The sequence below is a fragment of the Diadema setosum genome, chromosome 15 (assembly GCF_964275005.1).
Source record: "Diadema setosum chromosome 15, eeDiaSeto1, whole genome shotgun sequence".
NCBI classification, from domain to species: Eukaryota; Metazoa; Echinodermata; class Echinoidea; order Diadematoida; family Diadematidae; genus Diadema; species Diadema setosum.
Window position 1 is genome coordinate 27961103 of NC_092699.1, and position 10057 is coordinate 27971159.

Here is a 10057-nt window from a genome sequence, read left to right on the forward strand (position 1 = left end):
TTGCGTCCCAAGCCTTTGAAAAAAGGCCTGTAACTAGGTCGAAAGTTTTGGAGAATTAAAGGCAAAGTGAATATACTGCAACATCTGCCAGAAGTCATTCCTCCGTCACACCTATACATAAAAACAATGCAGCACCAATCACGTAAGAGGCCGAGCCCACTTCACTTTGTATATATATATATATATATATATATGCATGTATATATATATATATATTGTAGCGAACAACGGGGCCTTGGCACTTATGCAGACCGAGCCGACCGTCCGTTTGATCGAAATATACGATCACTCTATGAAGAGGATAAAACCTTAAGTTTCCTACCACTTGTACGTCACCAGTCTACACCTTGCACTTCACACTATCTGATTCAAAGGCACATTCTCACTTCTCACATCTAATTCACCCAACACACTGACCAGTGAATTTTCACTCTCACTCCCGACGTCGTTTCTAGAGTACGTTGTTCTCCGACGTTCGCCCTGGAAGTACGTCGTTTGTACTTTTCATTTCCAAAGTACTGTACTTCGTTCTCCAACGTCAGTTCTGGAAGTACGTCGGACGTACTTGTTTCTTCCAAAGTACTGAACTTCGTTCTCCGACGTCTGTTCTGAAAGTACGTGGGACGTACTTGTTCCTTCCAAAGTACTGAACTTCGTTCTCCGACGTCTGTTCTGGAAGTACGTCGGACGTACTTGTTCCTTCCAAAGTTCTGAACTTCGTTCTCCGACGTCTGTTCCGGATACTCAGTTATCCCACGGTGCAGCAAAGCCCGCTCGAGAATGCTCGCAAAGGCTGCTGGATGAGTTGTCTTCTGCTGCAGAACCACCGGATGCCATCCTAGTCTCACCAGCATTCATTCCAACCAGTACTTATGTTATACTGAACAGGAATGCATCACAATTTCAGAGGCGATGTACCGGAACACCAACTTGTTTATTTACAGGTAGTGTGTACATACTCACGTTCACAACTCGTACCGAGTATCCCAGAAAGACAATGCTGTCCCGAGGATCAGCCTCTCTTCTTCACTGCCGAGCACTGAGAATATGAGCAGAGTAGCGTGCAAGTGTAATACAAGCACATAATTTCCTGAATAAAGAATGAGGTAGCCACTAGTACCTGTGCTGAATTATTATAGGCATGGTTATTAATTTCTCCTAAAATTTCCTTTATTCTTACTTTATTTTACACAGAGTTAAGCTATCCCTTTAAACTCTTCACAGTTTGATAGAAATCATTTTAATCAAACATCAACACCATATTCAGTCCCATAACTGATCATGTTTACTAATTAAACGACGTTAATTGTCTAAAATGTGACATATGGCCAACCTGTATACACACGTATACACACACAATGCTAAATGTGTGTGTCAAACCTCTGTAACACAACTTTGAACTTACTGTAGGAATTATCGCTGCACTTATCATCCATACTTTTTATCACTGACTGAATCTCCACAAAAACCACTAATTGACAAATAATCATCAATACAGAAGACTGACTTAAAGGAAAAATTCAAACACTCTTTTAGAATGCATAGCTTGTTACATGTATAAATCAGCACAAAGTAACCACGACTACATTGTATTACTGAATATGTATGAACAAATATCGCTCTAACAACAGTTTCGCACAAATTCCAAAGGAAATGCACTACACCCTACACAAAATAAATATCATTTTGTTACAATATATATATATAGGGCGAATATACGTCTGAAAATCAGGTATCTTGAAGGGAAATCGCTCCAAAGGGAAGTTTTTTATTCTCCTTAATAGGGAAAAATATGGAATATAGTTTTGGTTGCGGCCCTATTGCAGGTTTGGTGATATAATGAGAAACCTCATGAAAATCGGTTTTAAAATGCCTGAGATATCAAACAAGAGCATTCCTAATAAAAAGCGGGACACACCTGTTATTAGGATCGCTTTGTTTTACTTCGTTTTTGGATGTCTCAGAGATTAGAAAACCGATTTTCATCAAATGTGACCCTTCACTACAAAACCAACAAAAAGTCGCCAGACATGGATTTTTAGTTAAGGGCAGATTCTGAAAGAACATACTCTAAGCTTTAAATTGATAAATAACTCAATTCAAATGGACTCCCCTAACCCGTCTAAATACTGGAAAAGTGTAAACTGAAAAAAAAAAGAGGCTCTGAAGTACAGGGTCTATTCAAACGCTTAATCTTTACCAAGCCGTGCTAGCTGGGCGATGAATCAAAGGGACAAACACAGGATGTAAACCACCGGAGCAACAACAATGAAAGGATAATCAGATTAAACTAAAATTAAGTATGCTGTATTAACACATTCTGTCCGCAATTAATGCCAACTTTGAAAGCAGTAACATTATCTTTTCAAAAGTTATTAGACTTGAAAGTAAAGAGTATGTAAAGGATTTCAAGAAATGAAATGGGACCTCTGGGACAAAGCTGATCGTTTTACTCTCCCCCCCCCCCCAAAAAAAAAGGGTTGTAGAAAAACTGCTCAAAATACACTTTCCCATGTTATGACCCCAAACTTAAGAACAACGTAGAAGGATAGCTCTTTCAAAAAATATAAAAAACTCAAGATTGACTCGGTTGACCCTTTTCACCTTTATAGAGTCCTCATTCAAACTCAAGGGGTGCGACTTTTTGTTCGTGTTGTGGTGCACGGTCACAAATAATTGAATTCCTTTTGAAATGATTATGCTCAATACTATTCTTTCAGTGGTTTCTTGGTATCTTACAAACAATTAATAGCCCAATTCTCATCTCCACCAATACAATGCAAAAAAAAATATATATATATATTGGATGTGAATAGAAACGGGTCATTGAGGGAATGTAGGTACGTATTTATATATGCTTTTTCTCAAAAACGTTGTATTTTTGTCACATGAACATACAGAATTTAGTGGTATAAGATGCACTTTGCGGTCCTGTCAAGTTCAATGCTTCATTGAGCCCATATTTAAGAAAAAAAAAAACAACTTCTCAATGAATAAGTAATATTTGCATTTTTATGAATATCATTACGTTTTTTTTTTATTAAGATTCCCCTAAACAATCATTTTTTTTTTTTTTTGCGGCATTTCCCCTTGTGGCTGGAAAAGCGTCACACACACACACGCACACACACACACACAAATATATATATATACAATGTGTATATACATATACCTATATAGACAACACTGTAGATTTTACCGGTCAATTTCATACTTTGGTTATTCAAACTAATATAACGTGCATTCAAATTCACAAAGCACACGCACGCGGAAATATTCGTCATTCAAATTCAGAATCCGAGCGATCGATTTCATTTATGGGCGTTCTATTTCGTATTTGTGAAATCAAATTCACGATTGGGCGTTCAATTTCTAAATGCGAGCATTGCATTTCTTACTCGTGCATTCAGATTCACGCGATAGTCACGATAGTCATGTGATAGTCCCGATGAGCTTGTTTGGAGCGTTCAATTTCATTTTTAGGCGATCAAGTTTTTACTTCGTGCGATCAATTTAACAGGAAAATGGAGTCGATTTTTTTTTAAAGAAAGGAGAAAAGGCATACACAACCAATGGATGCTTGCATATAGTTGTAATTATGATTGCTTAAAGGTTGTACATTGTTCTCTGTTCATATATTCTTTATTTTTCATCTGAAAAAATTCTAAATTGTAAGGTCCAATTAGCAGTGCATAGAAACAACACGACAGTCTAACCATATTTCTTGAAGATACTACACTGTACATACATGCTGACAACGCCCAAACACTAACCTCACAATGGCAATGCATCAATCTAAAGACAAACTGACACACAATGACATCACATGGTCCAGCAAAAGTGAACCAATAAGATAGCAATAAACAACAAATTAGACGTATACAATGTTCACGTTATCAGTTTCAATGTAGGCCTAGTCGAAATTGTTTTGTTTTGTTTTTTTCTGAAGGCGTCAGCCAACCTTCCGTATCATGCTCGTCAGTTGGCATACACAGTGCCTAGTGTTTGTCTGTTTGTTTGTTTATTTCATTTTCCATGTAAAAAGATGGCTGCAATAGCTGGTCTTTTATGGGGTCCAGTTGGATATCAGGTGGGACCACTTTACCGGGTTAAACACTCTGCTCTTTGCTATGAATAATGAAGAAAGGATCTTTTGCGTGCATGAGTTGTGACTCTGTCACATATGGGACCTCCATTTTACGTCCCATCACAGGGACATGTGCCTGTATACTACTTTCGTGAAGAACGAGTTCATATCTGTCATTCAACAGCTGGACCTCTACTGCAAAATAAATAATATTCATTACAAATCTCGATATATTCAAAGCTAAATAAAAAAGACACACATTCACGGCCCTAAACTTACTAAACTCCTGCCTTATTTTGAATTGAATGCAGCTATTTGGAACATGGTTGCCTATTCAGGAATTTGAATGACCGACGAGATTCCGTCGCCAGCTTGACATGAATTTGAACGCTTATTGCTGAAATGCGTGCTCCTCTCTTAAATTTGAGTGCTCCGACAGTGAATTTGAATGCTCTGATAGTGAATTTGAATGCTCCGAAAGTGAATTCGAATGACAGGATTTTGAATTTGATTGCTGATTCAGTGCTGAGAGCGTGGAATGCGTGAAAGTGAATGCTCGCAATAAGAGCTTGAATGGCAAAAGTATGAAACTGACCGGAAAAACCTTTATTTATATAAAGTGATAACATGCCATAACTAGATTCAAAAAGATAAATTTGCATATATAACTTTATTTTGGGATTATTTTTCGAGTGACCTACGTTTCATGTTATGTTAGTATATTATTCTGTCCCATCGCTATATTTACCTTTTGTCACCTTTGCACAATACCGTCGTTTCTTTTCATTCGTTCATGTCTTTTTTTTTTTAATCAGACTTTACGATATACATCAATATGCATTCCTTACAATATTATTGTTCTCAATGTATATATCGAATGTATACTTTCTATTTTCTTTACGTCTCTATTTGGATTCTATTTGGATTTTTGCTGTTTTGAAACCCTACAGAAGTTTACTCAGCAGAATAACAAAAGAATACGGAAAAGGCTTTTGAATTTCGTTCAAATTGTCCTGTAGAATCAAGTGAGAAAGCCAAGCGCAGTTTAATATTCTTCGTTGCTTGTAGAAAGTTGTGAGATAAATTTTATGCGAATTTGATTTTTCAATATAAATAGCGTCTGTGTCGGTTAAGAGGCAAAGATTAAATCACCGGAGAAGGTTGACGTGGTGCTTTCCCGTTCAGCGTTTACTATAGGTTTTCCCGCCCAATTTTATCAGATTTGCATTCGAATTTATGACAAGGCGTTCAAATTCAAGGGATTTTTGTCACTGCTCTACTCTCATGGTTCATTTTAATTCTTTGAGTATTCAATTTCATTTCATGTCATTCCTTTTAGATTTTATTTCATTCAATTTAGAGAGAAATTCATTCAATTTAACGGCTCAAAGTTGGCATTCAATTTCGCGCCAGCTGGATAAACGTTCAAATTCGCACCAAATACCAGTTTCAATTTCATTTATGGGCACACAACTTCGACCTTTGAACGTTCAAATTCAGTAAGCATAACCAAGTCCTGTAATTCTATGCAATTCTTACGAATATTCTTACCTTAATGAATGTCAAATTCATCAACGTTCAGTATTATCATTTCAATTTCAACATCTCATTTTCATGTCTTTTTTTAAATCGGCTAGTTTCACTTTATATCCCTATCAAAATGGATATCACATTATTTTACAGAATGGTTAAACTCCGACTTTGCCTACATAATGAGAGATCACATGGAAACATCGATATGTCAAATGTGATTACAGTTGTATTACAGACTTTGTTTTCAGTCACGTCTGAGGTTTGAAATTTAATGTGTGTTAGATACACTGCATTGGGATATTCTTTCTTTCACATAATTATTCATAATTTCGATGCTCAGTCTCTTCAGCCATCAATCTGTTAACGCGCCAGGCACCTTGGCATGTACGTCTGAGAGTGGTTGTACTTTGTTATTCAAACAGATGGAGAATTTACAAATAACATGAGCAGCAACGAAAAACACTGCCCAGATGCTGTAAATGTTTGCCTATTCGTTAATTTGAATTCCTTAATGTTCATCGCAGCTGTGCTGGTACGAATTTGAATGCGTTTCACGCTCATTTTTAATTTGAACTCGCTGTTTACACGTTTATGTGACAAAATCAGTAATTCGAATGCTGATGAAATTAAATTGAATAAACTACCTAGCTTTTGAATGTTGATCTCGGTGATCATTCAAATTCGCTCGAAAATGAATGCTCGCATTATTAAATCAAATGCAAATCTGATGAAATTGGGCGGGAAAACCTATTTCTCGAGTATGTAATATGAAGAGTTTGTTTGCAAAAACCGATAAGTCCATATTTGCCAAATGGAGATATTTGCGATTAAAGGTCAAGAAAAATAAAGAGAATAATAAGAAAAATTTTGCTTCTTTTGACCATAACTTTAAAAATGTACCTTTATATGTAGTGACCGATATATCATTTAAAAGGTATTATTTTGTACTTTATGACAGAGACAGTACTTCAAAATCTTCAAAAATGGACTTATCGGTTTTTGCAAACAAACTTATTAAGGTCGAAGGTTTAGAACAAGGAAGAATATAGGCAGTATTTTATATCCTTCTGTTTTACGTTCCAGAAGAATATATTTAGCAATACAATTATTCATCTTGCTGTAGCAGTTTAAAGATTATGTAAACACGATGTGTTAGCTACTAATTTTATCATAATGACTCGATTGCAGATAGAGATACATACGAAGAGTTTGTTATCTCTATCTGCAATCGAGTCATTATGATAAAATCAGTAGCTAACACATCGTGTTTACATAATCTTTAAACTGCTACAGCAAGATGAATAATTGTATTGCTAAATATATTCTTCTGGAACGTAAAACAGAAGGATATAAAATACTGCCTATATTCTTCCTTGTTCTAAACCTTCAACCTTAATAAATATGCAATGCATTTCGGAACGATATGGCATTTGTCTGTTTCTTGCAGAGTTTTTGAACCACCACCCATCAGCGTCATCACCATACCGAAAGATTTGAAGAAACGGCTTCCCAATCTGCCACTATGAAAATGACAAGAATGGTATCATTTCTCCTCGCACTTCTGTTTAGAGGGCTTGGTCATGGGACACTCAATGACGCGGTATCCAACGCCAACAGCACGTCGGCCAAAGAATGTTATCATCATGCCGCAGCACATAAAATGAATTGCTCTCATCGTGGTTACACACATATCCCAGCTGGTATTCCGGGAGACATTTTACGCCTTTCACTGGCCTACAACGAGTTACGGGAGATCTGCAATGGGTCCATGCTGGGACTCTCGGCGCTTGAATTTTTATCGCTGAGAGCAAATCAGATCACAAACATTCAATCTGGAGCATTCATTGACATGATAAATATGAGTACGATTAATCTGCTTGATAATCGTCTAACGCATTTGCCTGAACATCTGTTCACCACCAATCTCCTTCTAACAGATCTCTATCTGCGAAGAAATCTCTTTCGATCGATACCGACTTTGGATTTGCGGAAACATCACTTCATAACTTTTATGGATTTGGGACAAAATAATATCAGCTCGGCAAAGTTTCATGTAAAGTTGTCTAGCGAGAGTAATATCACTTTGCTGGATGTAACCAACAACTCGATAACGTGCATCAAAGAGGATGACCTGGAAGAACTCCAAAGTCCAAACCAGTGTACCTTGATGGACTTTACAGACAACAGAGTGACACGAGTAGAAAGAGCCAGTTTTCACGGAACACATATTCGTGGTGTATCATTGGGAAGCAACCCATTATTACTTAGTGGAGCCAAGCAAGTGATTGAGGCCGTGGCTTATTCGTCGGAAATCACTTTTATACGTTTTAATAAGATAAGATTAGGCAGCTTCACCGAAGACCTCTTTGCACCGTTAAGAAACACTCCAGTGGAAAAATTGTACCTCGGTGAGAACAATTTCACCACTCTCCCTGATAAAGTTTTCAGACATTTGACACATCTACATCAATTGTCACTTGTGATCAACACATTGAAAGAAGTTTCCTTTGTTGCCTTTAAGAACATGAACGCCACAACCGTTTTGTTTCTCTCCTCATGTGGTATCAGTAGATTGACAACGCCTGATGCACCTGGCATACTGATGCCTGGGTTGCTTAACCTTCACCTCGAAAATAACGCTCTAACCGAGATTCGTGCAAATGAGTTTGTAGGCTTTCCTAAGCTTCGACATTTGTCCCTTTCCTATAATAACATTAGATATATCAACCTCCATGCTTTCTCTGGTTTACAAAACTTGTTGAGCATTCACCTCAATCAAAATAACTTGATAGACAACCTGGGGGTTAACGTTTTCCAAAACTTGCCGAGCCTGCGTGTTCTCGATATCAGTGAGTCAAAGATAACTAGTCTGAACCCACAGCAATCGCTTTCAGGACTGACAGTACTCGAAGAATTATTACTGCAGGGAAATAACTTGCACGTATCTGACCTGTGTAATGCTGAGAGAAATGTGTCTCTTTTCCAGGACATGCATAATCTACAGAAACTTGATCTCAGCAGGAACTTGTTCAGAGAAGGTTTTCCACCATCATGCTTCAAAGATCTCAGAAATATCCGCCGATTGTATTTGAGAAGTGCTTCACTAAGTGCACTTCAGCCAAATCTTTTCGATAATTTGAGGTATCTTGAAACGTTAAGTCTGGATGACAACATACTGCAGGAACTCCCTTCCTCAATTTTCTCCTTCCAGTCGAACCTTGCCACGTTGTACATAAGCAGGAACCAAATATCATCTCTACCCTCTCTGCTAGTGAACAACTTGAAAAACCTCTCTCACCTCTTTCTGGCTCGAACTGATCTTTCAGTTCTTCCAGAGGATGAATTCTCTTCACTCCTTGCCAATATAGCTGTAATCGACTTGTCATATAATTCTATATCTTGCAGCTGTACGAATGCGTGGTTTCGAAATTGGGCTCAGGCAAACCATGACAAGGTTTTCCTGAACAGTACGAAATGTTCTCGTGATTCGCCAAGGGAATTCTCCGGAGTGAGATTCATCGACTTTGATCCCACCCTCCTCTGCGGACCCAAAGTCCTCATGTACGCAGTAATATCTATAACATCGGGCGTCACAATCATTTGTACAATTCTTATATACTACTACCGATGGTGGATCAGATACAAGCTATTTCTGCTGAAACTCTGGATCATCGGCTACACAGAAGTCATCGACGACAATGACTACAAATACGACATCAATATCGTATTCCATGACGATGATGAAAAGTGGGTGCTAGACTACCTGGTTCCGAAGCTCCGAGACAGAGAGCCAGAGGCGGAGCTATGCGTTGGCGATGATGACTTTACAGCTGGAATGCCGTGGATCGAAGCCATAGCAGATGTGATCGACAACAGCTACAAATCGGTTTTTATAGTCACCAATGCCGCGATCAGCAACGGATGGTACATGACGAAATTACGCTTGGCTGTTCAACACATTAATAGCTCAAAGCGTGACGCAATTCTGTTAATATTCCTCGAAGACATAGACGATAAGAACATGCCTTACACCATTCGTGTTTTGATGGGCGTCAACCGGCCCTATTTGCTGTGGTCTGACAATCCCATATATCGCGAATTTTTCTGGGATGAGCTCATGAAAACTGTGTGGAAAACAGTTAAGATAGATTTCATATTACCCATTTAAGTTGCGCAGAGGATCACAGTGATGAGAGCATTTTAATGATAACAATGCTTTATTCACAAATCATAACCTCTTCACTGTCCAGCTTTTTACGAGGCCCATAACACCGATTCTATCACCCCATCATTACCAAGTATACCCACTTTCTCACCACGGTTAAAGTGGAATTCCACTGCTCGAGTTGAAAGTTAAAATTGTCTGAAAAGAGATATTAACATTTTAAGAGGAATTAATATTAACAGTAAACATTTGATCAAAGTCGGATGAAAAAA